At 52.5% G+C, this 27,841-nt stretch overlaps 1 pseudogene; it reads left to right on the top strand.

Annotated features, from left to right (window-relative positions):
• Window positions 1-27,841, top strand: part of LOC135888212 (zinc finger protein 250-like) — a 65,576-nt pseudogene that overhangs the window by 27,412 nt on the left and 10,323 nt on the right.

The following is a 27,841-nucleotide window of genomic DNA, read 5'->3' on the forward strand; positions in this document are numbered from 1 at the left end:
CCACACTGGAGAGAAGCCCATTTGCCTCGAGTACGGGAAATGTTCCAGTTCTAAGTCAGCACTAATTTCACATCAAGAAAGCCACACAGGAGAGAGACCCCATAAGTGCTTGGACTGTGGGAAAAGTTTCACACGCAAGTCAGATCTTGTTAAACATCGGGTAATCCACACAGGAGAGAGACCCCATAAGTGCTTGGACTGTGGGAAAAGTTTCAAGCAGAGGTCACATGTTCTTAGACATCAAGCAATCCACACAGGGGAGAGACCTCACAAGTGCTTGGACTGTGGGACAAGTTTCAAGCAGAGGTCTCACCTTCTTAGACATCAAGCAATCCATACAGGAGAGAGCCCTCATAAGTGCTTGGACTGTGGGAAAAGTTTCAAGCGGAGATCAGACCTTGTTAATCATCAGGCAATCCACACAGGAGAGAGACCCCATAAGTGTTTGGACTGTGGGAAAAGTTTCAAGCGGAGATCAGACCTTGTTAATCACCAGGCAATCCACACCGGAGAGAGACCCCATAAGTGCTTGGACTGTGGGAAAAGTTTCATAGGGAGGTCAAAACTTGTTAAACATCAGGCAATCCATACAGGAGAGAGACCCCATAACTGCTTTGACTGTGGAAAAAAATTTATAACGAGATCAGCGCTTATTAAACATCTGGCAATTCACACAGGACAGAGACCCCATAAGTGCTTGGACTGTGGGAAAAGTTTCACATGGAGATCATCTCTTGCTACACATCAGGCAATGCACACAGGAGAGAGACCCCACAAGTGCTTGGAATGTGGGGAAAGTTTCATATGGAGGTCAAACCTTGTTAAACATCAGGCAATCCACAAAGGAGAGAGACCCCATAACTGCTTGGCTTGTGGGAAAAGATTCAGACAGAGATCAGACCTTGTTAATCATCAGGCAATCCATACAGGAGAGAGCCCCTGTAAGTGCTTGGACTGTGGAAAAAGTTTCAAGCGCAGGTCAGACCTCGTTAAACATCGGGTAATCCACACAGGAGAGAGACCCCATAACTGCTTGGATTGTGGGAAAAGTTTCAAGCAGAAGTCACACCTTCTTAGACATCAAGGAATCCACACAGGAGAGAGACCTCACAAGTGCTTGGACTGTGGGACAACTTTCAAGCAGAGGTCTCACCTTCTTAGACATCAGGTAATCCATACAGGAGAGAGCCCTCATAAGTGCCTGGACTGTGGGAAAAGTTTCATACGGAGATCAGACCTTGTTAAACATGGGAGAATCCACACAGGATCTAAACTTCTGTGACACATGACAAGAAAGGGTTAAGCTCAGATCAGGCCTTGTTACACATCAGGGAAGCCACACAGGAGAGAGACTTTATAAATGCTTGGCATGTCGGAAAAACTTCAGTAACCAAGAATCCACAGAGGTATGAGAGACCCTAGGAATAGCCCGACTGCAGAAAAAGATTCAATTTGACTTCACACATTAGTGACGCACACAGCAGAGAGGCCTTGAATGTGCGGGAAGCTTCATTAGGTGCTCCCGGAGTATCAAGCATCCAGAAATCCGCACAGGGAAGAAACCGCTGAGATGTTCAGTGCGGAAAATGCTCCAAGTGCAGCTAACACCATGTTGGTCATCAGAGACTCCCCCACACAGCAGGGAAATTCTCTCAGGGCCCTGACCAGGCCATAGTAACAAACCCATTTCCTCGTTCCCACACACGTCAGGGGCTTTTGGCTCCCAAGCATCCAGCTGCCCATCGCTTGGGTGAGGATCCAGCAGCAGCCAAGCATCAACTGGTCAGTGACCCTGTGGCTCTGCCTGGTCTAAGCAAACCCCAGGCAGAGGAGGAGAAGCCCCGATCAGCCCCTCCTCCCTGCTGCAGCCCTGGCTGCTGAGCTGATGGGCCACAGGTGGGGGAAGAGAGAGAGAGAAACTCCTCCAGACACTCCCTCTGCCTGGCTGAAGTTCCCCCCACTCCCCGTTCTTTTTGCGAATACAGACTAATACGGCTCCCACTCTGAAACCTCCTTCCCCTGTCACTGTCATGCTCCATTCTCAACACAGCAGGTTCTGTCCCAGCCATGGAAAGTTTAACCTGTCTCCGTTCTATCCCTCCACCTCCCAAGTTGTCACTTACCACCCTGTCCCTGGCTCTTCATGTTTAGGAGTCACGGCTTTGATGTCTATGACCTTAAGTCAGACTCCTGAGTGCTGGAGAAGGAAGTGTCACAGGCCTGGGTGTGGGCAGGGAAATCTCAATGACCTTCAAAGCACAGTTTGACCTTCAGATTTTATAGCCCTGTTTCCATCTATTGGTAAAATTGCTTCCTGGCTTTTTCTAGGTTTAGTCCAGATCATTTGTAGATGAGAAGGTTGTTTTGTCTTTCGTTCTCTTTCTTTTATGACGATGATGCTAAAACTTTTGTAACTCATACAGCCGAATAATGAGGTGAGAAGTGAAGCCGGTTTAGCCACTTCTAGGGTGACCAGATGCTAACTGGAAAATATCGGGACCGCCGCAGGGGGAGCGCTTTTCAATTGTTACACTCACCTGTCCGGGTCTTCGGCGGCAATTCGGCAGAAGGTCCTTCAGTCGCTGATGGTCTTCGGCGGCATTTTGGAGGTGGGTAATAAACCTTGCCACCAAAGAAAGAAGTACCCGCCTCCGAAATGCTGCCGAAGACCGTCAGCGACTTAAGGACCCTCCGCCGAATTGCTGCAGAAGACCCGGATCACTGAATGTAACAATTGAAAAGGCGCTCCCCCTGCAGCGGTCCCGATATTTTCCTAAGCAAAAACAACAACAACAAAAAAGCGCTCGAAAGAAAATATCGGGACAAATGGCGTCCCGACCGTACTTCAGTTGGGACGCGGGACAAACTGCTCGACATCGGGACAGTCCCGATTTTATCGGGATGTCTGGTCACCCTAGTGACTTCACAAGAAAATGGGTAAATTTCTTTTCCTGATTTTGAGTCTTAAAGGATTCTCTGAGATTTCAATTTATGAATGTGAAATCATTTCATAGCCCACCCTGGACTGTGGATTTTTCTCTCTTTGTGAAGGCCGTGAGGTCACGTACTTTGATATTAGTTTAGTTTGATAGGATGTAGCTCAGATTTACTGCAGATTTCAAGAGACAAATGGTCATTTGCCAGAATCGTCCTATTTTAGATTTTATTTTATTTTATAGACTTTAAGGTCAGAAGGGACCATTATGATCATCTAGTCTGACCTCCTGCACAACGCAGGCCACAGAATCTCACCCACCTGCTCCTGTAACAAACCCCTAACCTATGTCTGAGTTATTGAAGTCCTCAAATCGTGGTTTAAAGACCTCAAGGTGCAGAGAATCCTCCAGCAAGTGACCCGTGCCCCACGCTGCAGAGGAAGGCAAAAAACCTTCAGGGCCTCTGCCAATCTGCCCTGGAGGAAAATTCCTTCCCGACCCCAAATATGGCAATCAGTTAAACCCTGAACATGTGGGCAAGACTCACCAGCCAGACACCCAGGAAAGAATTCTCTGTAGTAACTCAGATCCCACCCCATCTAACCTCCCATCACAGACCATTGGGCATATTTACCTGCTAATAATCAAAGATCAATTAATTGCCAAAATTAGGCTATCCCATCATACCATCCCCTCCATAAACTTATCAAGCTTAGTCTTGAATCCAGATATGTCTTTTGCCTCCACTGCTCCCCTTGGAAGGCTGTTCCAGAACTTCACTCCTCTAATGGTTAGAAACCTTCGTCTAATTTCAAGTCTAAACTTCCTGATGGCCAGTTTATATCCATTTGTTCTTGTGTCCACATTGGTACTGAGCTTAAATAATTCCTCTCCCTCCCGGATATTTATCCCTCTGATATATTTATAGAGAGCAATCATATCTCCCCTCAGCCTTCTTTTGGTTAGGCTAAACAAGCCAAGCTCTTTGAGGCTCCTTTCATAAGACAGGTGTTCCATTCCTCGGATCATTCTAGTAGCCCTTCTTTGTACCTGTTCCAGTTTGAATTCATCCTTCTTAAACATGGGAGACCAGAACTGCACACAATATTCCAGATGAGGTCTCACCAGTGCCTTGTATAACGGTACTAACACCTCCTTATCTTTACTGGAAATACCTTGCCTGATGCATCCCAAGACCGCATTAACTTTTTTAACGGCCATATCACATTGGCGGCTCATAGTCATCCCGTGATCAACCAATACTCCGAGGTCCTTCTCCTCCTCTGTTACTTCTAACTGATGTGTCCCCAATTTATAACCAAAATTCTTGTTATTAATCCCTAAATGCATGACCTTGCACTTTTCACTATTAAATTTCATCCTATTACTGTTAGTCCAGTTTACAAGGTCATCCAGATCCCTGAGGACAGGGCCGGCTCTGGCTTTTTTGCCGCCCCAGGCAAAAAAGCCTCCCGCCGCCCCCCGCCCCCCCGGCAGAACACCACAGAACACCGGCAGAACACCACCCACTCCCTTCACTAGCCTGTCTATTCTTCTGCCTAGCTCTCTTAGTCTCCCCCGCAAACTCCCCTTGCAAACTCCCACTGAAACTCCCCTGTTTACTCCTGTGCTGGGATGACAGAGACTCTCTTTGCCCCCCATGCCCCATGTTCACCACTTATGTATGGTTCTGATATATTGTGTACAATGTAGGTCTGATGAGGGATCCTTGGAAAACTCATGATCTGCCGTTGAAATGCGTGTAACACCAGTGCATGTAGAATGGTGAGATTTTACTGTATGTTTGTTGCTAGGGTGACCATATCCCACGTGCCCAAAAAGAGGACACTGATGAAGGTGGGAGCTGGGGGGGGGGTAGAATTGGGGGTGCTAGAGGGGATGCTGTGGGGGTATTCACAAGGTGAGGTGTAGTGGTGCAGTTTCCCACTCTGTGAGAAGAGGGGTTAAAGCAGCCCTCGGAGAGGCTGTGCAAAGCCCAGCCAATGAGAGGAGGGCTTGCAGAGAGAGCCTATGGAAAGAAGGTTTGATGGAGCAGCCAATAAAGGCCAATGAGGGCCATATAAAGAGGACTGTTCTGCAGAGCAGAGAGCAGTCTCTTTCTCCAGCCTGAGGGAAAAGGACTAGCCGTCTATAAAGGGAAGTGTCGGGAACAGCGGTGCGGGGTGGAGTCAGGTCAGGTCAGGCGAGCAAGCGCAGCTCCAGCCTGACTGGCTGCCAGACTGAAGCCCCGATAGGGGGCAGGGAAGGTGCTGGGGCTATGGGGAAGTGGCCCAGGGATAAAGAGGTAAGCAGCAGAACTTGGAGGAGAGGCAGTAAGTGCTGCTGCTAGAGGGTCCTGGGGGTGGGGCCCAGAGAAGCAAGCGGGCCTGATCCTGTCCCATTTGCTGCCAAAGAGAGCGGCCCATCAAATAACTGCAGTTTGCCCCTGAGGGAAGGGCTAGACTAGGGGCTGCAGTTTGTCACCACGGCGAGAGGCTGGAAGCAAGGACTAAGGGCTGCTGGTTCCCCTGTATGACGTTATCTGATTAAAATATGAACATATAGATCATTGTTGCAACCACTGTTCTATGTTTGCACCAGTGAAGCATTTGGCCATCGTATTATGATGGGACTATTCAAATTGAGGGGTCCATCAAGAAGTACATGACTGACAATGGGCCTTGGGAGATGCCAATCCACATCTGATGAGCCTGCCTGGGAACATTCAAACTAGCATGTGGGCCATGGCGTCTACCTGTAAAGAACTGAGTCATGCATGGACGGGTGATTTGCCCATGTGATGGCTCATGTGACTGGACACCATCTTGTTACTGTTCTTTTCCACAGTAAGAACAATGGGATTCCCTCCACATGACACAAGATATAAAAGGTCCTGGAAATGTTTCCATCTTACTTCTTTCCTGCTCCAGCTTCTCTGCTCCTCAAACCTCTGGACTATGCACTTATATGAATGGGAGCTTTCCAACCAGGGAACGGAGGTCCTTCTAATGATTTGGAAGTAACCAGAAACTTGACTTAAGCCAGCAGTTTATTCCATCGCTGCTATAAGCCTGAATCAAGAGCTTGGTGATTATTGTATGTATTTGATTCCTTGGACCAATTTTAACTCTCACCTTTCTTTTTATTAATAAACCTTTAAATGTTAGATACTAAAGGATTGGCAACAGCATGATTTCTGGGTAAGATCTGATTTGTATATTGACCTGGCTGTGTAGCTGATCCTTTGGGATCAGGAGAACCTATAACAGGGGACACTGGTTTTAATAACCACTCATCCCGATACATGGGGACTGGAGTATCTGAGGGAATTGCTTCTCTGACTTTGTTAGCCAGAGTGATGGCACAGAAGTTCGCTTTTTGGTGTACCTTGTGAGTGAAGGACTACCAGTCTTGGGCTGTGCCTGCCCTTTCTCTCAGCAGTTCATCCTGAATTGCATACTCTCAGTAGTGTCCCACTAAAGCAAACCTTTACACCCCAGAAGGGGGAGAACAGAGTTTGGGGCACAGCCGGAGGACTGTACCTTGAAGAGGACACTGTGGTCCAGGAGCGATGCGGATCCAGATTCCGAAGAGATGGAGACAGCGAAGCAGTGACAGAGCGTGAGACACCACCAGAGGAGGGCAGGGCCACCCAGAGGATTCAGGGGGCCTGAAGAAAAGCAATTTTGGGGGCCCCTTCCATAAAATAAGTTGCAATATTATAGAATACTATATTCTCTTGGGGGCCCCTGCGGGGCCGGGGGCCTGGGGCAAATTGCCCCACTTGCCCCGCCCTCTAGGTGACCCTGGAGGAGGGTGCCCTGCTGATGGACTGAGATAATTCCCTGGATGACCAGCAGAAGGTGCCGCGGTGGTGAGTTTGCACCCGGTTACATGAGGGCAGTGTCAGTCCTGTCAGCAGCAGGGCGCCGGCACAAGCCCAGAACGCAGCGACAGCTGTCAATCAGCACCTTCCTGCAGGACCCCTCCCCAGGGCTGGGAGCTGGGGCCTGGGTGGGCAGGATCCGGCAGCAATCAATCAGATGCAGGAGAATGCACCAATTGGCTATGGATGCAGAGGAATGGACCAATTGGGAAGTGGACCAATCAGGGCTTCTTTTTGAGCTGCAGCCTGTCTGCTCTGCAAATTACGGGGACATTTGTTGTTACCGGAAATCTCCACTGAGCAGGCTCAAAAAAGAGAGGTTTCAGAGTAGCAGCCGTGCTAGTCTGTATCCGCAAAAAGAACAGGAGTACTTGTGGCACCTTAGAGACTAACAAATTTATTAGAGCATAAGCTTTCGTGGGCTACAGCCCACTTCTTCGGATGCATATAGAATGGAACATATATTGAGGAGATATATATACACACACACACAGAGCATGAACAGGTGGGAATTGTCTTACCAACTCTGAGAGGCCAATTAAGTAAGTGAAAAAAAACACTTTTGAAGTGATAATCAAGATAGCCCAGTACAGACAGTTTGATAAGAAGTGAGAGAATACTTACAAGGGGAGATAGATTCAATGTTTGTAATGGCTCAGCCATTCCCAGTCCCTATTCAATCCTAAGGTGATTGTATCTAGTTTGCATATCAATTCCAGCTCAGCAGTCCAACGGGAGACTAGATACAATCACTTTAGGATTGAATAGGGACTGGGGCGATGCAGGGAGATCGGGGGGATTGTGGGGCTGAGGGGAGTGAGGCTGGAATGGGGGAAGATGTGAGTGGGGGGCACTGCGAGGGAAGGGGGGATGTGGGGAGGCTGGTGGGGAAAGGGGGAGAGATGCCAAGGCAGCTTTCCGCCTCAAGGGACACGGGGGCGGGGGGGCGGAGAGAAGCTCTTCTCCTCCTGGAACTGGTCAAACCGGCTTTGGGAGTGATCAGGGACTAACCCCTCAGGGCGCAGAGGCTACAAGGCAAAAACCCAGCCCTCCCCCCCCCCCCGGCTCCCAGTGTGTTATTGTCCGACACACCCGTGCTGGTGGGGTCTGTGTGTCCTGAGTTTTGGGGTCTGCCCGGGGCCCTGGTCTGATTTCCCTGCAGGATTCAGATCTCAGCCACACCAGAGTCAGACCAGAGTCACTGCTGGCTCTGGCAGGTAGGGAGAGCGGATGGGCCAATGGGATCAGCCTCTGTCTGCCTGTCCCTGGGGGCTGCCGGGGAAGTCCAGGGCAGCTCATTCTTCAGGTGTTGCCACCAGAGGGCTCCGGCTATTGCTAAGGGAGCGGGGTTTACACTGCAATGGGGGCAATCCCCCAAAGTGGCCCCTTTGGTTATTCTCTTTTTCTAGCATTTGGCTCAGAGTTGCTGTTATTGGAAGGGTCTGAAGAGCCTGGGGGGAATGTGGAAGTGTGAAAAGGGGATTTGCAGCAGCCATCTTAGTGTCGTTAAGAGACAGAGCAGAAGACAGGCTGTGAGGGGAAATTTAGCAGGTCTTAAACTTTAATCAAGGTCCTGAGTTTGGTCAAGCTTGCTTACAGGCCTTGGACTAAGATCCTGCTTGTTTCTGTGTACAAGGGGCAGAAGGAGTCAGAGTGGAAAAAATCCCCACCACAGGCTTGGCTCAGGTCCACCGGAGCTGCTGGGGAGAGGAACCCCTCCCTCAGCCCGGCTCAGGACCACAGGAGCCCCCGCGGCTGGGGAGAGGTGCCTCTCACCCGGCCCCGAGATGCTGTGGTGAGAGAGGGCTGGGGGGTGTCCTCTCCCCACCGCAGTCTGCACCCCAAACCCCTTGTAAGGGAAAATCCAGTGGCATCCAAACCTTATAGGCCCAAGCCTCATGTCAAGCTGCCAAGGTCAGCTCGCTTAAATGGGGGCACAGAGGAGGCAGTGGAAAGTACCCAACAGTCCCTTAGCCAAAAACAGGGCCGGTGCTACCATTTAGGTCAACTAGGCGGTTGCCTAGGGCGCCAAGATTTGGGGGTGCCAAAAAGCGGCGCCCCCATTTAAAAAAAAAATTTTTTTACAGCGGCCGTTGCGCTGGGAGGGAGAGGGAGTCTGAGCCGCCGGCAGGCAGCCCAGGGGTTCCCCGGGTCAGCGCACCGCCGGCAGCCCAGAGGAACCCCTGGGTCAGCGCGGCGGCGGCAGCCCAGGGAAACCCCTGGGTCGGCGCGCCGCCGGCAGCCCAGGGGTTCCCCTGGGTCAGAGCTGCTGCATTGATCCCGGTTCGGGGGGTGGTGAGCTGCCGCGGGGGGGTGCCTCAGGGCGGGGGGGAGCTGCCACGGGGGGGGCGCCTCAGGGTGGAGGGGGGGCGGGGAGCTGCCGCAGGGCTGGGGGGGCCTAGGGCGCGAAACTTCCTTGCACCGGCCCTGCCCAAAAACAATTGTGCAATATCCCTTACCGTCGCCGTTTAACCGCAAAAGGACAGACAGTAAATAACAGGAAAGGCCTAATATGGGAAGAATTTAAGTTTGCTCTAATTTGTATTGATTTTGCAACATTTCTAGTAAGGAAATAACAAGGAAATGTGTGCAACCTTGTGTAACTAATTTGTCGTTTTAGGCTTTATAAGCCTGTCTGTAACCAGCTTCGGGGAGGCCGTTTCCAACAGCGGTCCTCTCCTGTGCACTTGTAATCAATACAAGGCCTTAGGCTGTTCTGATCCAAACACAACGCTTGGTCGTTTTTCCAAGACAAGGCTAACCTTAACCCTAACAGCGCGAGATTTGTAGAAGCTGGGATTGTGTAAGGCGGATGGGAAAACTACATGGGAAGCTGTTTTCTAACCTTGCTTTAAGATGAGAATGGACTGCTGACTAAGATAATGGGGAGGAAAATGTATGAACAAGATTCAGCTGTATCCGTTGACATATGTGAGGGGAATCTATAAATACGTGCTTGAAACTGTTGTACTTTGGAGACCTGCCTAAGGAAGGGGACCCCCCTGTCTGTAGGCTCCCCCTGCAATTGCTTGAAATAAAGTGCCTCTGACTTGCTGCTAACAAACACAAGAGTGAAGACTCTGTTTCTTCCACAGGAATCTGGGGGTGACATGGACTGAAGCCCCTTCTGTAACCTCCCCCATCGCCCCGACAGGCTGAGGAATCACGTTCACATTTCGCTCCAGATCGTCCCGTCTTCCAGGAGACAGGGAAGGGAAATGTCTGTGATGGAGCCAGCTCAGGTAGGGGAATTTCAGGGAGGGGGAGGGAGAGGCAGGGAGGAGACAGGGTGTGATAAACCTGCTGATTTTCTGAGTAGGCCCATTGGTGGCGGGGGAGGCGAGAGGGGACATTCCCCCATTTCTCAAACAGGATGTAACTCCCCTCGGCAGGGCTGGGAACATTTTCCAGACTCCCAGTGCTGGAGCCTGAACCCACTAGCCCGAGGCTGCTGTGAAATACGAAGGGAAGCTGTTGGGATTCCTGTTTCTGTCCCCAGCTCAGAGCTCTGCTTCACATATCAGCCTGTGTCTGGCAGGTGTGTGGGAAATGAGAAATCCCGACCCTGCTCTGTGTGCTGGGGGGGGACAAGGAGCTCTCACCTTCTCCCCACCCCCTGAAGCCTCCTGGCTGCTCTGAGCAGGGTGGGGGTGGGATTCTGCCAGTCTGGCCCTCCCAGAGCTTCACGTTTTTTTCCCTTTCCCATGACTAGTGGGATTGTATCTGGGGCAGCAGGAGCTGAGTGACGGACTCTTGGTGTTTCAGATGCAGGTGATCTTTGAGGAGGTGGCTGTGTATTTCACCCAGGGGCAGGGGGCTCTGCTGGACCCCGCTCAGAGAGCCCTCTACAGGGACGTCATGCAAGAGAACTACGAGACGGTGACCTCGCTGGGTAAGGGCTTCCCGTCCACTCGGTTATTAGAAGCCGTGGGACCTACGTATCTGAATGTCTTCAGGTTCTTCCCTGGTCAGTTAGATGAGAGGCGAGTGGGTTCCATAATGCACAGATGCCATGTGACAAGTTAAACCATCCCCGCCCCTCCAGCTTTCAAAGGGGCATAAATCCAGCATTGTCTTGTCTGTGTTGTTTCTCGGCTGCACACACAAGCCCTGTTCACCTCCCTCCTTGGGAATAGCTCCAGCCATGGGGAGGGCTCTGGGCTCTGCAGGTTTAGAAAGAGGCAGGGTTTTAAGTGCAGAGCTGTGTGTGAGTCAGCAAGGCCCCCAGAGCGCACAGATCCTGGGAACGCCTAGTGAGGGTGTAGTAATAATTCAACTCACCTCCCCAGACAACTCCCTCTGCACAAGGGGGCTCAGTGACCATGTTCCCATCCTCTTGGATTCCATGTTCCTCCAGAAGAACACAGGGACAGGTTCCACTCACGGAATGTCCTTTCTGACAAATACTCCACCAATGCTCCATGCACCCTGATCTGGTCTGATTTCACCCTCTGCACAGGATTTCCCATTCCCAAACCTGAGCTGATCGCCCGGCTGGAACGAGGGGAAGAGCCGTGGGTGCCCGATCTCCAGGCTGGCGAGGAAAGAAGCCTTCTGAGATGCACCCGTACAGGTGAGGACTGACACAGAAACCTTCTGGGGAATGAAGGAAAAAGTTGAGAATCCCAAAATGTGGTGTGAGTGACGCCCTCAGTTCTTCTTCATCTCAGCCAGGACAGGGCTCTAGTCAGCAGATATCGCTCATGCCATTCAGGGCCGGCTCTAGGCACCAGCGCTCCAAGCATGTGCTTGGGGCAGCACTTTCCAAGGGGCGGCACTCCAGCCCCCCCCCCCTTTTTTTTTTCTTGGTTCACAAAAAGCCGGAGCCGGCCCTGAACCAAGCTGTTCCCTGTCAGCTGAGGCTTTCAGGCTGTTGGAACTGACACTGCAGTTCTGGCTGCTGTCGCTAGATGGCGCTCATGGCAGCCTGAGTCGCACAGGCTGGACTGGTATCAGGGGGTGGCCGTGTTAGTCTGTATCTACAAAAACAACAAGGCGTCTGGTGGCACCTTGAAGACTAATGGATTTATTTGGGCATAAGCTTTCGTGGGTAAAAACCTCACTTCTTCAGATGCATAGAGTGAAAGTTACAGATGCAGGCGTTATATACTGACACATGGAGAGCAGGGAGTTACTTCGCAAGTGGAGAACCAGTGTTGACAGGGCCAATTCAATCAGGGTGGATGTGGTCCACTCCCAATAACAGATGAGGAGGTGTCAATTCCAGGAGAGGCAAAGCTGCTTCTGTAATGAGCCAGCCACTCCCAGTCCCTGTTCAAGCCCAGATTAATGGTGTTAAATTTGCAAATGAATTTTAGTTCTGCTGTTTCTCTTTGAAGTCTGTCTCTGAAGTTTTTTTGTTCAATGATAGTGACTTTTAAATCGGTAATAGAATGACCAGGGAGATTGAAGTGTTCACTTACTGGCTTTTGTCTGTTACCGTTCCTGATGTCCGATTTGTGTCCATTTATTCTTTTGCGGAAGGACTGTCCGGTTTGGCCAATGTACATGGCAGAGGGGCATTGCTGGCATATGATGGCATATATCACATTAGTAGATGTGCAGGTGAATGAGCCCTTGATGGTGCGGCTGATGTGGTTGGGTCCTCTGATGGTGTCACTAGAGTAGATATGGGGACAGAGTAGGCAACGAGGTTTGCTACAGGGATTGGTTCCTGGGTTGGTGTTTCTGTGGTGTGGTGTGTAGTTGCTGGTGAGTATTTGCTTCAGGTTGGGGGGTTGTCTGTAAGCGAGGACTGGCCTGGCTCCCAAGGTCTGTGAGAGTGAGGGATCGTTTTCCAGGATAGGTTGTAGATGGTGGATAATGCGCTGGAGAGGTTTTAGCTGGGGGCTGCGGCGGCGAGAGGGGCTCAGCTCCGGGGGATGATGCTCCGGCTCTCCAGCGGCCGGGCAGCCTGAACTGCAGCCCAGCCTGGGTGTGAGGAGCCGGGGCGGGAGGGAGGGAAGTGGGGCCCGGGATGCAGGGAGGGGGGAGGGGTCCTGCTGCCACTGCTGCTCTGAGTCTCCCCAGGGCGGCGCGGCGTTTCCCCGCCCGAGGGGGCTGTGCAGGGCGTCGCCGGGCTGGGCAGGGGACGCGGATCCTGGCTGGCGCGCTGACAGGGCGAGTGGCTGGGCAGCCCGCGCTGCCAGGGAGCTGCCGCCGCCCCCTCCTGCCCCCAGACCCAGCCCGCTGCCACCTCCCCCGCCTCAGCCCCGCGTTGCCTGCCCTGGGCGGGGAGAGGCAGAGCCTGGCTCTGAGCGGGGCAGCGGGGGATACTGCCCTGCCGGGGGACCCCCGCGGCTCGGGCACCTGGGGGTCAGTGTCCGTCCTCTCGGCTCTACCTGCACGGGGCTGGGGAAGCAGCTGTCAGCGCCTGCCCCTCTCAGCCCTTGCACCCCCCATCCCGCTCGCAGCCCCTCCACTTGTATCTCCCCCCATCGCTCCTTCGCTGCACCCCTGCCCCTTGTCCTCTCCCTTCACCCGCACCTCTCCCCTTGTACCCCCCCCAGCCCTCTTCTCCCGCACCTCCCCCCTTCCCCGCACCTCTTCTCCCACAACACTCCTGATACCCCCTCTCCTCCTCCACCCTCCACGAGTACATCACACCCCGCCTCTCTGCCAGTGTAGAGCCCCCAAGCGCCCCCACACCCGCTCCTCTGCCTGAACCTCTTTACTAGCTCCCCATCCCTTTCTGGGTACAAGGTTTGAGGGTTAGTCCCTATGCCTTCCATTGCATTTGGAGCACTAAAGATGGGGTTGCTGGGGCGAGATTTATACTAAAGTGAAATAAAAATAGGAGAAACGGTTTGATCCCCACTGCAAGTGTAAATGGGGTTTGCTGTGGTGAACAAGGAGGTCATGTTTGGAGGGGGGGAGCTCAGGGCTGGGGCAGCAGGGGGTGCGGGTGGGGGGGGGGAGAGAGAGCCCAGGGCTGGGGCGTCAGGGGGTGTGGGTGGGGGAGGGCACTGGTGGGGGGGGGGGAAGAGCCCAGGGCTGGGGTGGGGGGCAGCCAAATTTTTTTTTTGCTTGGGGCGGCAAAAAACCTAGAGCCGGCCCTGATGCCATTCCACCCAGCCTCTTAGCTGCAAGAGTTTCCTTCCCATTTCTCCTTCCCTGTGAGTGTTTGGGTGGGATGTGGAGGCGGAGTCCAATTGCTCAGTCTTTGTGTTGGGTTTTCCCTTTGTGCTATTCCTCTTTCTCCCCAGCACAATGACTCCTGTCCGGATTGTCTCTCTCTCCCAGCAGGTGCTGAGCGAGGGAGTGAGAAGCAGGAGGGGAATCATCATGAGGAAGTTCCTGGGGAAGTGGAACCACAGGGGACATTTGTGGGAAGAGCTGAAGTGAATTTTTCCCAGTGCGTGGAACAGGGAGAAGCCTGGGGAAATTGGCACAGGTCAGAGAAGCTGCTGGAAAGCCACCCAGGGAAGAAAGAGGATGAATCTATTAACTGTGGGGGAGGAGACAAGGATCCCATAGCGCAGCAGACAAATCGCAAGGAGGAGACACCCTGGCACTGCCTACAGTGTGGGAAAGGATTCATTGTGAGATCACAGCTTGTGACCCATCAGACAATCCACACTTGGGAGAAACCCCTTCAATGCTTGGACCGTGGGGAAAGCTTCAGTAACCACTCAGATCTTAATAACCATGGGAGAAGCCACACTGGAGAGAAGCCCATTCGCCTCGAGTGCGGGAAATGTTCCAGTTCTAAGTCAGCACTAATTTCACATCAAGAAAGCCACACAGGAGAGAGACCCGATAAGTGCTTGGACTGTGGGAAAAGTTTCAAGCAGAGGTCAGACCTTGTTAAACATCAGGCAATCCACACAGGAGAGAGACCCCATAAGTGCTTGGATTGTGGGAAAAGTTTCAAGCAGAGGTCACACGTTCTTATACATCAAGCAATACACACAGGAGAGAGACCTCACAAGTGCTTGGACTGTGGGAAAAGTTTCAAGCGGAGGTCTGACCTTCTTAGACATCAAGCAATCCATACAGGAGAGAGCCCTCATAAGTGCTTGGACTGTGGGAAAAGTTTCAGGCGGAGATCAGACCTAGTTAATCATCAGGCAATACACACAGGAGAGAGACCCCATAAGTGTTTGGACTGTGGGAAAAGTTTCAAGCACAGGTCAGACCTTGTTAAACATCGGGTAATCCACACAGGAGAGAGACCCCATAAGTGCTTGGATTGTGGGAAAAGTTTCAAGCAGAGGTCACACGTTCTTATACATCAAGCAATCCACACAGGGGAGAGACCTCACAAGTGCTTGGACTGTGGGACAAGTTTCAAGCAGAGGTCTCACCTTCTTAGACATCAAGCAATCCATACAGGAGAGAGCCCTCATAAGTGCTTGGACTGTGGGAAAAGTTTCAGGCGGAGATCAGACCTTGTTAATCATCAGGTAATCCACACAGGAGAGAGACCCCATAAGTGTTTGGACTGTGGGAAAAGTTTCAAGTGGAGATCAGACCTTGTTAGTCACCAGGCAGTCCACACCGGAGAGAGACCCCATAAGTGCTTGGACTGCGGGAAAAGTTTCAAGAAGAGGTCACACGTTCTTAGACATCAAGGAATCCACACAGGAGAGAGACCTCACAAGTGCTTGGACTGTGGGAAAAGTTTCAAGGGGAGGTCAGACCTTGTTAAACATCGGGTAATCCACACAGGAGAGAGACCCCATAAGTGCTTGGATTGTGGGAAAAGTTTCAAGCAGAGGTCTCACCTTCTTAGACATCAGGTAATCCATACAGGAGAGAGCCCGCATAAGTTCCTGGACTGTAGGAAAAGTTTCATACGAAGAAACCTCTGAGATGTTCTCAGTGCGGAAAATGCTCCAAGTGGAGCTAACACCATGTTGGACATCAGAGACTCCTCCACACAGCAGGGAAATTCTCTCAGGGCCCTGACTAGGCCATAGGAACAACCCCATTTCCTCGTTCCCACACACGTCAGGGGCTTTTGGCTCCCAAGCATCCAGCTGCCCATCGCTGGGGTGAGGATCCAGCATCATCCGAGCATCAACTGGTCAGTGACCCTCTGGCTTTGCCTGGTCTAAGCAAATCCCAGGCAGAGGAGGAGAAGCCCCAATCAGCCCCTCCTCCCTGCTGCAGCCCTGGCTGCTGAGCTGATGGGCCACAGGTGGGGGAAGGGAGAGAGAGAAACTCCTCCAGACACTCCCTCTGCCTGGCTGAAGTTCCCCCCTCTCCCTTCCCCTCCCAGCCGGGATCCCCCTGCCATGGAGATGAGGAGAAGGACACTTGGACCAGGCCCCACCTTCACTCTAGAAACCTGTCCCCACCCCCGATCTTCCACCAGCCACTGGGCTGGGCTCCCCCACTGACCTGGAGCTGTTCTCTGCAGGGGGAGTGTCCCTGGGGTCTGGTAACTCCTCCCCTCTCCACATCCCCCAGGGCGCTGGGTTCTGGGGGAATCAAATGTTAAGGGACCAGGGCTTTGAGTTCTGGGGAGGTCACTGGGGATTGGATGGTTAGGGCTGGTGGAGCTTGAAATCAGGGGGAGCTGGGTACTGGGGTATCGAGTGTTTGGGGATCATGGGATAAGCGCAGAGGGAGAGCACAGGGGTAGAGAGGTGCTGCCTCGCCTCACTCAGCCCGTCCCCTCTGCATTCAGACAGCGCCACTGAGAGGGACTGATTCCCACAGGGCCTGTTGTGGGAGGCCTGGAGATCCCACCTCTGCCTCCGCAGCATCAGCCTCTGAAGTTCTGGCTACGCTAGGAGGTGTGGTCGGGATTAGCCAGCAGATCTCTGTGACTCTCCACCAGATTTCCTAGTGTAAACTCACTCTGAGCATCTGATGTGTTCTGACCAGTGTTCCCTCATTTTTTACATCCATGTTCGGAATGAATTTGGTTCTATGATTCAATATGTGACGCATCATCTCCACATTGGTGCACAGAATAAAATACATGTGGTGGGGGTGGAGCCGAGGGGTTCGGAGTTTGGGAAGGGGCTCAGGGCTGGGACAGAGGGATGGGATGTGTGTGGGGGGGGTGAGGGCTCTGGATGCAGGTACAGGCTCTGGGGTGAGGCTGGGGATGAGGGGATTGGGGTGGGTGGGGGGATCAGGGCTGGGCAATGGGTTGTGTGCAGGGGGTGAAGGCTCTGGCTAGGCGTGTGGGCTGTGGGGTAGGGCTGGGGATGAGGGGTTTGGGGTGCAGACTGCAGTGGGGAGAGGACTCCCCCCAGCCCTCTCTCACCGCAGCAGCTCGGGGATGGGTGAGAGGCACCTCTCCCCAGCCGCGGGGGCTCCTGTGGTCCTGAGCTGGGCTGAGGGAGGGGTTCCTCTCCCCAGCAGCTCCGGTGGACCTGGGCCAAGCCTGGGGGGCGGGATCCTCTTCCTGCCTGTCTCCAAGGCCCTCGATAGCCTGCTGTGCAGCTGCATAGTCTGCAGGGAACACAGTTTCTGACTCCCGTTAGCAGAGTGATTGCTAGTCCCTGAGTTCCCCCTTTGGGGCCAGTTTGTCTCATTCCCAGATAGTCTCACATTACACCAGGCTGTGCTGAAAAGCATTTAGTGTTTGTACATTTTATCCCTTATGCACCAGAATTAACTAGATGCTAAAAAAGTGGGGAGCAGGGACAGTAAAATGTGGTGTTTTAGCTTCTGTGCTATTTCAGGGCGATGGGGTGAGTGCGAGAGATTCCCTCCTTCCCCTAAAAAAACTACGAGGAGTCCTTGTGGCACCTTAGAGACTAACACATTTATTTGGGCAGAAGTTTTCGTGGGCTATGACCCACTTCATCAGATGCATAGAGTGGAACATACAGTAGGAAAATATATACAGAGAACAGGAAAAGATGGGGGTTGCCATACCAACTCTAAGAGACTAATCAATTAAGGTGAGCTGTTAGCAGGAGAAAAAAAACTTTTGTAATCAGGATGGCCCATTTCAAAGAGTTGACAAGAAGGTGTGAGTAACAGTAGGGGAAAACTGATAATAGCTCATCTTAATAGATTAGTCTCTCAGAGTTGGTATGGCAACCGCCATCTTTTCATGTTCTCTGTATATCTATCTATCTATCTATCTATCTATCTATCTATCTATCTATCTATCTATCTATCTATCTATATCTTCCTATTGTATGCTCCACTCTATGCATCTGATGAAGTGGGTCATATCCCACAAAAGCTTATGCCTAAATCAATGTGTTAGTCTCTAAGGTGCCACAAGTACTCCCCGTTCTTTTTGCGAATACAGACTAATACGGCTCCCACTCTGAAACCTCCTTCCCCTGTCACTGTCATGCTCCATTCTCAACACAGCAGGTTCTGTCCCAGCCATGGAAAGTTTAACCTGTCTCCGTTCTATCCCTCCACCTCCCAAGTTGTCACTTACCATCCTGTCCCTGGCTCTTCATGTTTAGGAGTCACGGCTTTGATGTCTATGACCTTAAGTCAGACTCCTGAGTGCTGGAGAAGGAAGTGTCACAGGCCTGGGAGTGGGCAGGGAAATCTCAATGACCTTCAAAGCACAGTTTGACCTTCAGATTTTATAGCCCTGTTTCCATCTATTGGTAAAATTGCTTCCTGGCTTTTTCTAGGTTTAGTCCAGATCATTTGTAGATGAGAAGGTTGTTTTGTCTTTTGTTCTCTTTCTTTTATGACGATGATGCTAAAACTTTTGTAACTCATACAGCCGAATAATGAGGTGAGAAGTGAAGCTGGTTTAGCCACTTCTAGGGTGACCAGATGCTAACTGGAAAATATCGGGACCGCCGCAGGGGGAGCGCTTTTCAATTGTTACACTCACCTGTCCGGGTCTTCGGCGGCAATTCGGCAGAAGGTCCTTCAGTCGCTGATGGTCTTCGGCGGCATTTTGGCGGTGGGTAATAAACCTTGCCACCAAAGAAAGAAGTACCCGCCTCCGAAATGCTGCCGAAGACCGTCAGCGACTGAAGGACCCTCCGCCGAATTGCTGCGGAAGACCCGGATCGCTGAATGTAACAATTGAAAAGGCGCTCCCCCTGCAGCGGTCCCGATATTTTCCTAAGCAAAAACAACAACAACAAAAAAGCGCTCGAAAGAAAATATCGGGACAAATGGCGTCCCGACCGTACTTCAGTTGGGACGCGGGACAAACTGCTCGACATCGGGACAGTCCCGATTTTATCGGGATGTCTGGTCACCCTAGTGACTTCACAAGAAAATGGGTAAATTTCTTTTCCTGATTTTGAGTCTTAAAGGATTCTCTGAGATTTCAATTTATGAATGTGAAATCATTTCATAGCCCACCCTGGACTGTGGATTTTTCTCTCTTTGTGAAGGCCGTGAGGTCACGTACTTTGATATTAGTTTAGTTTGATAGGATGTAGCTCAGATTTATTGCAGATTTCAAGAGACAAATGGTCATTTGCCAGAATCGTCCTATTTTAGATTTTATTTTATTTTATTTTATAGACTCATAGACTTTAAGGTCAGAAGGGACCATTATGATCATCTAGTCTGACCTCCTGCACAACGCAGGCCACAGAATCTCACCCACCTGCTCCTGTAACAAACCCCTAACCTATGTCTGAGTTATTGAAGTCCTCAAATCATGGTTTAAAGACCTCAAGGTGCAGAGAATCCTCCAGCAAGTGACCCGTGCCCCACGCTGCAGAGGAAGGCAAAAAACCTTCAGGGCCTCTGCCAATCTGTCCTGGAGGAAAATTCCTTCCCGACCCCAAATATGGCAATCAGTTAAACCCTGAGCATGTGGGCAAGACTCACCAGCCAGACACCCAGGAAAGAATTATCTGTAGTAACTCAGATCCCACCCCATCTAACCTCCCATCACAGACCATTGGGCATATTTACCTGCTAATAATCAAAGATCAATTAATTGCCAAAATTAGGCTATCCCATCATACCATCCCCTCCATAAACTTATCAAGCTTAGTCTTGAATCCAGATATGTCTTTTGCCTCCACTGCTCCCCTTGGAAGGCTGTTCCAGAACTTCACTCCTCTAATGGTTAGAAACCTTCGTCTAATTTCAAGTCTAAACTTCCTGATGGCCAGTTTATATCCATTTGTTCTTGTGTCCACATTGGTACTGAGCTTAAATAATTCCTCTCCCTCCCTGATATTTATCCCTCTGATATATTTATAGAGAGCAATCATATCTCCCCTCAGCCTTCTTTTGGTTCGGCTAAACAAGCCAAGCTCTTTGAGTCTCCTTTCATAAGACAGGTGTTCCATTCCTCGGATCATTCTAGTAGCCCTTCTTTGTACTTGTTCCAGTTTGAATTCATCCTTCTTAAACATGGGAGACCAGAACTGCACACAATATTCCAGATGAGGTCTCACCATTGCCTTGTATAACGGTACTAACACCTCCTTATCTTTACTGGAAATACCTTGCCTGATGCATCCCAAGACCGCATTAACTTTTTTAACGGCCATATCACATTGGCGGCTCATAGTCATCCCGTGATCAACCAATACTCCGAGGTCCTTCTCCTCCTCTGTTACTTCTAACTGATGTGTCCCCAATTTATAACCAAAATTCTTGTTATTAATCCCTAAATGCATGACCTTGCACTTTTCACTATTAAATTTCATCCTATTACTATTAGTCCAGTTTACAAGGTCATCCAGATCTTCCTGTATGATATCCTGGTCCTTCTCTGTGTTAGCAATACCTCCCAGCTTTGTGTCATCCGCAAACTTTATTAGCACATTCCCACTTTTTGTGGCAAGGTCAGTAATAAAAAGATTGAATAAGATTGGTCCCAAAACCGATCCCTGAGGACAGGGCCGGCTCTGGCTTTTTTGCCGCCCCAGGCAAAAAAGCCTCCCGCCGCCCCCCGGCAGAACACCACAGAACACCGGCAGAACACCACCCACTCCCTTCACTAGCCTGTCTATTCTTCTGCCTAGCTCTCTTAGTCTCCCCCGCAAACTCCCCTTGCAAACTCCCACTGACACTCCCCTGTTTACAGCTCAGTTTGCTGGCTCCTGTGCCGCTGCAGCTGCCCTTTGTTGTGAGTTTTTTGTGTGTGGTTTGAACAATGACAGTGATCAGTATCTCTCAGCATGAACACTGATGGTGAGAGCTAGATGCAGAATGCGACAGACAGAGACTGAAACGGAAGTTACTGAAACGGAAGTTACTGCCGAGGGAGCTCCGAGAAACACAGGTGCAACAGCTAATCTTAAGAAAGCCGTTAACCACCAAAGAACAACTTGTTAAAACTATACAACTTGGTTTTGCTGTGTTCCTAATAAGGAAATATGAATGAGGAAGTGTGCTTATCTGAATATTGTTACAAATCTATATAAGCTTTTAGTTTTTTCATCTTTGCAGAGCAGCTCGGTGCAGCTGTCTCTCCCTACATGCTTGTATTACAATAAAGGAGCCTCAGGCTGTCTGATCCAAACACAAGGCGTGGTTAATTTCCACGACACCGCCTGATCCCTGCCGAGATGCTGTTGGGACGGGGAGAAGTTGGGGGGACAGAGCTGGGAAACTGCTGGTTTTGCTCCTCCGAGCCTGACAGCTGAGGCTGAGAACTGAACTCACTGCACTGGTACCAGAGAGGGACTCGACTTGGACTGTGAGTGTTGTGTGAAGCTGCCCCTGAACTCTAAAGGTCCATGAACGACACCCCAAACAATGATAGGGGAGGTGGTTGCATCTCCCTATTCTTGAGATGCCAAACTTGGGTTCAGGCAAGAAGGGAGCCGGGGATGTCAACAGACCAGGGCAGCCTTGAAGCCAGGCTGACCCCCATCACTGAGGCCAGAGGGAGATGAGGAACCTGACAGCCCAGCTGGTCACCCCCTCCCCATCTACCGCAGTGTCCTGTCTTGGGATGGCAGAGACTTTCTTTGCCCCCCATGCCCCATGTTCACCACTTATGTATGGTTCTGATATATTGTGTACAATGTAGGTCTGATGAGGGATCCTTGGAAAACTCATGATCTGCCGTTGAAATGCATGTAACACCAGTGCATGTAGAATGGTGAGATTTTACTGTATGTTTGTTGCTAGGGTGAGCATATCCCACGTGCCCAAAAAGAGGACACTGATGAAGGTGGGAGCTGGGGGGGGGTAGAATTGGGGGTGCTAGAGGGGATGCTGTGGGGGTATTCACAAGGTGAGGTGTAGTGGTGCAGTTTCCCACTCTGTGAGAAGAGGGGTTAAAGCAGCCCTCGGAGAGGCTGTGCAAAGCCCAGCCAATGAGAGGAGGGCTTGCAGAGAGAGCCTATGGAAAGAAGGTTTGATGGAGCAGCCAAGAAAGGCCAGTGAGGGCCATATAAAGAGGACTGTTCTGCAGAGCAGAGAGCAGTCTCTTTCTCCAGCCTGAGGGAAAAGGACTAGCCGTCTATAAAGGGAAGTGTCGGGAACAGCGGTGCGGGGTGGAGTCAGGTCAGGCCAGGTCAGGCGAGCAAGCGGAGCTCCAGCCTGACTGGCTGCCAGACTGAAGCCCCGATAGGGGGCAGGGAAGGTGCTGGGGCTATGGGGAAGTGGCCCAGGGATAAAGAGGTAAGCAGCAGAACTTGGAGGAGAGGCAGTAAGTGCTGCTGCTAGAGGGTCCTGGGGGTGGGGCCCAGAGAAGCAAGCGGGCCTGATCCTGTCCCATTTGCTGCCAAAGAGAGCTGCCCATAAAGAACTGCAGTTTGCCCCTGAGGGAAGGGCTAGACTAGGGGCTGCAGTTTGTCACCACGGCGAGAGGCTGGAAGCAAGGACTAAGGGCTGCTGGTTCCCCTGTATGACGTGATCTGATTAAAATATGAACATATAGATCATCGTTGCAACCACTGTTCTATGTTTGCACCAGTGAAGCATTTGGCTATCGTATTATGATGGGACTGTTCAAATTGAGGGGTCCATCAAGAAGTACATGACTGACAATGGGCCTTGGGAGATGCCAATCCACATCTGATGAGCCTGCCTTGGAACATTCAAACTAGCATGTGGGCCATGGCATCTACCTGTAAAGAACTGAGTCATGCATGTGTCACGGAGTATGGGGGGACTCAGGGCCCTGCACCCCCGGCGTCCTGCGATTCACCATGACTCTCAGCCAGCCAGTAAAGCAGAAGGTTTATTTAGACGACCGGAATACAGTCCAAGACAGGTCTTGCAGGCACAGACAACAGGACCCCCTCCGTTAGGTCCATCTTGGGGTCCCCGGACACCCTAGCCCCCCTGGGAGGTCAGAGCCCCGTCTGCCTCCCAGCCATGGTCACTAGCCAGCTCCTCAGACTCTGCCTTCAGCGACCCCTCCCACAGCCTTTGTTCAGTTTCCCGGGCAAAGGTGTCACCTCGCCCCAGCCCCCTCCTGGGTTCTCAGGTTACATGCTCAGGTATTCTCCTTCGGTCAGTCTCCCATCCCCCAATGCAGACTATCCTAGCTACACCCCCCTGTCAGCATTCACAGACCACAGTAAGAACAGTCCCAGTTCGTCACATCTCTCCCCCCTCCGAGACCGAACTGAGCGGGGTCACTTTAACCAGTGACCCGGGGAAGTTCGAACCTACCCCCGTTCCCATGGATGCCCCAGCATCCCTCCCATTCCTTGGTGAGAATTACACCAGGCCCCTCCAGTTTCACGCCCCCCCCTTAGGTCGGGGGTGCTCGATGGCACTCGCAGTTCGCATGTGGGAAGGGTTATGCGGCCTGTGCCCTTTTCCCACCCCAATACCCCTGGGGTTCCAACTGGGCTGCGGTCTTCTCCCAGCGTTCCAGTCTGGAGGTCTGTGCTTCGGGCTCTCTTGGTTCAGAGCCCCCCTTTTTACCTTGGCCACCCTCTGGAAAGGCTCCTCTATGCTGGGCAAGGGTCCTAAAGCCGTTTTCCCCTTGTCCCGGGCCTTCCTCCCCCTCTGACAGGGGTCACAGGATCGGCAGTACTGTCGGACAGTAACAAAGACCCCAGGCCAGTAAAAGCTCCGTAGCAGCCTCTGCTGGGTACGCCAGGTTTCCTGGTGCCCTGGGAAGGGGGTGTCATGGGCCCGGTACAGCAGCTGGCGGCGATACTTCTGGGGTACCACCAGCTGCCTCCTGATCCCCCCTGACCCCATCTTCCCTGGGGGAGCCCATTCTCGGTACAGGAACCCCTTCTCCCACAGGAACCTTTTCCGGCCACCTCTCCCCATGGTCTGTACCGCACCGAGGTCGGCCAGGTCCCTTATCTTCCGCAAGGAGGGATCTTTCTGCACCTCGGCCTGGAACTCAGCAGCTGGGACAGAGATGGCCACCTGCTCTCTCTCGCCGGCTGGGTCTGAAGCCGCAGCCTCCCTGAGCCGTGTCCCTGGGCGTTCCCTCCCCACCAGGTTAGGGTCCTGCGCCTCGGGCAAGGCACCCTCCCCAAGGCCAGGGCGCAGTGCCCCTCGCCGGCTCTGACTGCGGCTCACAACCAGTGCACTTTGTGGGTTGCTTGACCAGTCCTCCAGGTCTCCCCCCATCAACACCTCAGTGGGCAAATACGGGTGTACCCCCACATCCTTGGGGCCCTCCTTGGCCCCCCACTTCAGGCGTACCCTCGCCACGGGCACTTTGACTGGTGTCCCGCCCACCCCCGTCAGGGTCAGGTAGGTGTTGGGCACCACCTGATCTGGGGCCACCACCTCGGGCCGGGCCAGCGTCACCTCTGCGCCCGTATCCCAGTATCCATCGACCTTCCTCCCATCCACCTCCAGGGGAACGAGGTACTCTTTCCGGAGGGACCGCCCCGCGCCCACCGTATAAACCAAAAACCCTGAGTCTGGAGCATCCCGCCCCACAGAGGAGCAGGCCTGGAGCTCTCCTTCCTCCTTAGCAGGTGGTACTCTGCCAGCCCCCCTTCCCTGGGAGTGCTGCCTCTCGCCCGGCTGGGTCTCTACCCAGTCAACCCTCTGTGGGTTTGGTCTGCTCAATCTGTCCCTGAGCCTGGGGCACTGGGCCCGTATGTGACCTCTTTGGTCACAGTGATAGCAGACCATGTCCCAGGGGTCCCCTCGAGTGGGTTGGATGGACCTGACGCTGGATCTTCCCCTTTGGTGGGGTTTCTCCGTATTTTCCCGCTGGGAGGGCCCATGGTGACTCTCGCTCTGCGTTGTGGTGGGACTGTTCCTTTGGGACTCCTCCCTGCCAGCCCCTGACCGGCTCTTCACAAACTCATCGGCCAGCCGGCCTGCATGTCGCGGGTTCTCTGGTTTTTTGTCCCTCAACCACAGCCTCAGGTCGGATGGGCACCGCTCATACAGTTGCTCCAGTACCAGCAGTTTAACCAGGTCCTCCTTTGTCTGGGCCCCATCAGCCCACTTGCTGGCGTATCCTTCCATGCGGACGGCTAGTTGCAGATATGAGATCTCAGGGGTTTTATCCTGGCTCCGGAACCTTTCCCGGTACATCTCAGAAGTCAGCCCAAACTCACGTAGCAGGGCCTTTTTGAATAGTTCATAGTCCCCTTTTTCCGCCTCTTCCAGTTGGCGGTACAAGGCCACGGCTTTGGGGTCCAGTAAGGGGGTGAGAACCCGGAGTCTGTCTGCAGGATCAACCTGGTGCAGCTCGCAGGCCGTCTCAAAGGCATCCAGGAAGTCATCCATGTCCTCCCCCTCCTTACGTGGGGCCAGGATGCACTTATCAAAGCTCCGTGCAGTCCTGGGTCCCCCCTCACTCACCGCAGCCGGGGGCTCACGGCCCCTCAGCCTCGCCAGCTCCAGTTCCTGCTGACGCTGTCTCTCATTCTCCTCCCGTTCACGATGCCTCTCTCTCTCTTCATGCTGCCTTTGTCTCTCATTCTCCTCCCGTTCATGCTGCCTCAGTTTCTCTTTCTCCTCCCGTTCATGCTGTCTCTGTTGTTCACGATCCTCCAGCTCTCTCAGTTTTAGCTCTATCTCCCATTCCAGCCCATTCCGCTCCACGGATGCTGCGCGTGGCCGGGAGGATCCCCTGCTGGCCGGCGAGCGTCGCCGGGAGGATCCCCTGCTGGCCGGGGGGGTCACTGCGCCCTCGGTATTTGCTGGGCTCCTCCCCACCCTTCCCCTAGGCGTAGGAAGGAGGGGTCTCGGGAAGCCCTCAGCAGCCGGCTGACCACTCCCAGCTGGGACAGACACTGGGGCCTGCGCTGCATCTGCCAGGCTGCTTCCCTCAGAGACAGGGATCAGTTCATTCGAGCGATCTCCCTCCTCCAGCTGGGCAATGAGCTGTTCTTTGGTGAGCCTCCCAATGCGCACCCCCCTCTGCTTGCACAGCTCCACCAGGTCGCTCTTAAGCCGCTTGGCATACATCTTCCTGCTGGCCACTCACAGGCCTGTGTGCTCACCGCTCCCCACAGTTTCCAGGGGGACCCCTAGTGTGCCAGCCCTTCTCGAGGTCACCACCTCTCTGCCAGGGTCGAGCTGCAGACTCCTCCGCCCCTGGGACCACTCGCTGTGATCCCCCGGGGGACCCTGTTACTGCAAAAGCCCTTCTCACTGGTCACACACTCCCAGGGGTGATAACCGTCTCTCTCTGACTCTTCAGCACGCCTGGTCCCCGTCAATCCCCCTTCGCTTTACTTCTCCCCAGTCACTTACTGCAGGAAGCGCCGTCCACGGGGTGCAGTAGATCCCACCTCTGCCACCAGTTGTCACGGAGTATGGGGGGACTCAGGGCCCTGCACCCCCGGCGTCCTGCGATTCACCATGACTCTCAGCCAGCCAGTAAAGCAGAAGGTTTATTTAGACGACCGGAATACAGTCCAAGACAGGTCTTGCAGGCACAGACAACAGGACCCCCTCCGTTAGGTCCATCTTGGGGTCCCCGGACACCCTAGCCCCCCTGGGAGGTCAGAGCCCCGTCTGCCTCCCAGCCATGGTCACTAGCCAGCTCCTCAGACTCTGCCTTCAGCGACCCCTCCCACAGCCTTTGTTCAGTTTCCCGGGCAAAGGTGTCACCTCGCCCCAGCCCCCTCCTGGGTTCTCAGGTTACATGCTCAGGTATTCTCCTTCGGTCAGTCTCCCATCCCCCAATGCAGACTATCCTAGCTACACCCCCCTGTCAGCATTCACAGACCACAGTAAGAACAGTCCCAGTTCGTCACAGCATGGACAGGTGATTTGCTCATGTGATGGCTCATGTGACTGGACACCATCTTGTTACTGTTCTTTTCCACAGTAAGAACAATGGGATTCCCTCCACATGACACAAGATATAAAAGGCCCTGGAAATGTTTCCATCTTACTTCTTTCCTGCTCCAGCTTCTCTGCTCCTCAAACCTCTGGACTATGCACTTATATGAATGGGAGCTTTCCAACCAGGGAACGGAGGTCCTTCTAATGATTTGGAAGTAACCAGAAACTTGACTTAAGCCAGCAGTTTATTCCATCGCTGCTATAAGCCTGAATCAAGAGCTTTGTGATTATTGTATGTATTTGATTCCTTGGACCAATTTTAACTCTCACCTTTCTTTTTATTAATAAACCTTTAAATGTTAGATACTAAAGGATTGGCAACAGCATGATTTCTGGGTAAGATCTGATTTGTATATTGACCTGGCTGTGTAGCTGATCCTTTGGGATCAGGAGAACCTATAACAGGGGACACTGGTTTTAATAACCACTCATCCCTATAAGCAATGTGTCTAGTAGTGATTCAAGGGGACTGGAGTATCTGAGGGAATTGCTTCTCTGACTTTGTTAGCCAGAGTGATGGCACAGAAGTTCGCTTTTTGGTGTACCTTGTGAGTGAAGGACTACCAGTCTTGGGCTGTGCCTGCCCTTTCTCTCAGCAGTTCATCCTGAATTGCATACTCTCAGTAGTGTCCCACTAAAGCAAACCTTTACACCCCAGAAGGGGGAGAACAGAGTTTGGGGCACAGCCGGAGGACTGTACCTTGAAGAGGACACTGTGGTCCAGGAGCGATGCGGATCCAGATTCCGAAGAGATGGAGACAGCGAAGCAGTGACAGAGCGTGAGACACCACCAGAGGAGGGCAGGACTACCCAGAGGATTCAGGGGGCCTGGGGAAAAGCAATTTTGGGGGCCCCTTCCATAAAAAAAGTTGCAATATTATAGAATACTATATTCTCTTGGGGGCCCCTG

This window comes from Emys orbicularis, chromosome 13 (genome assembly GCF_028017835.1).
Source record: "Emys orbicularis isolate rEmyOrb1 chromosome 13, rEmyOrb1.hap1, whole genome shotgun sequence".
Lineage (NCBI taxonomy): Eukaryota > Metazoa > Chordata > Testudines > Emydidae > Emys > Emys orbicularis.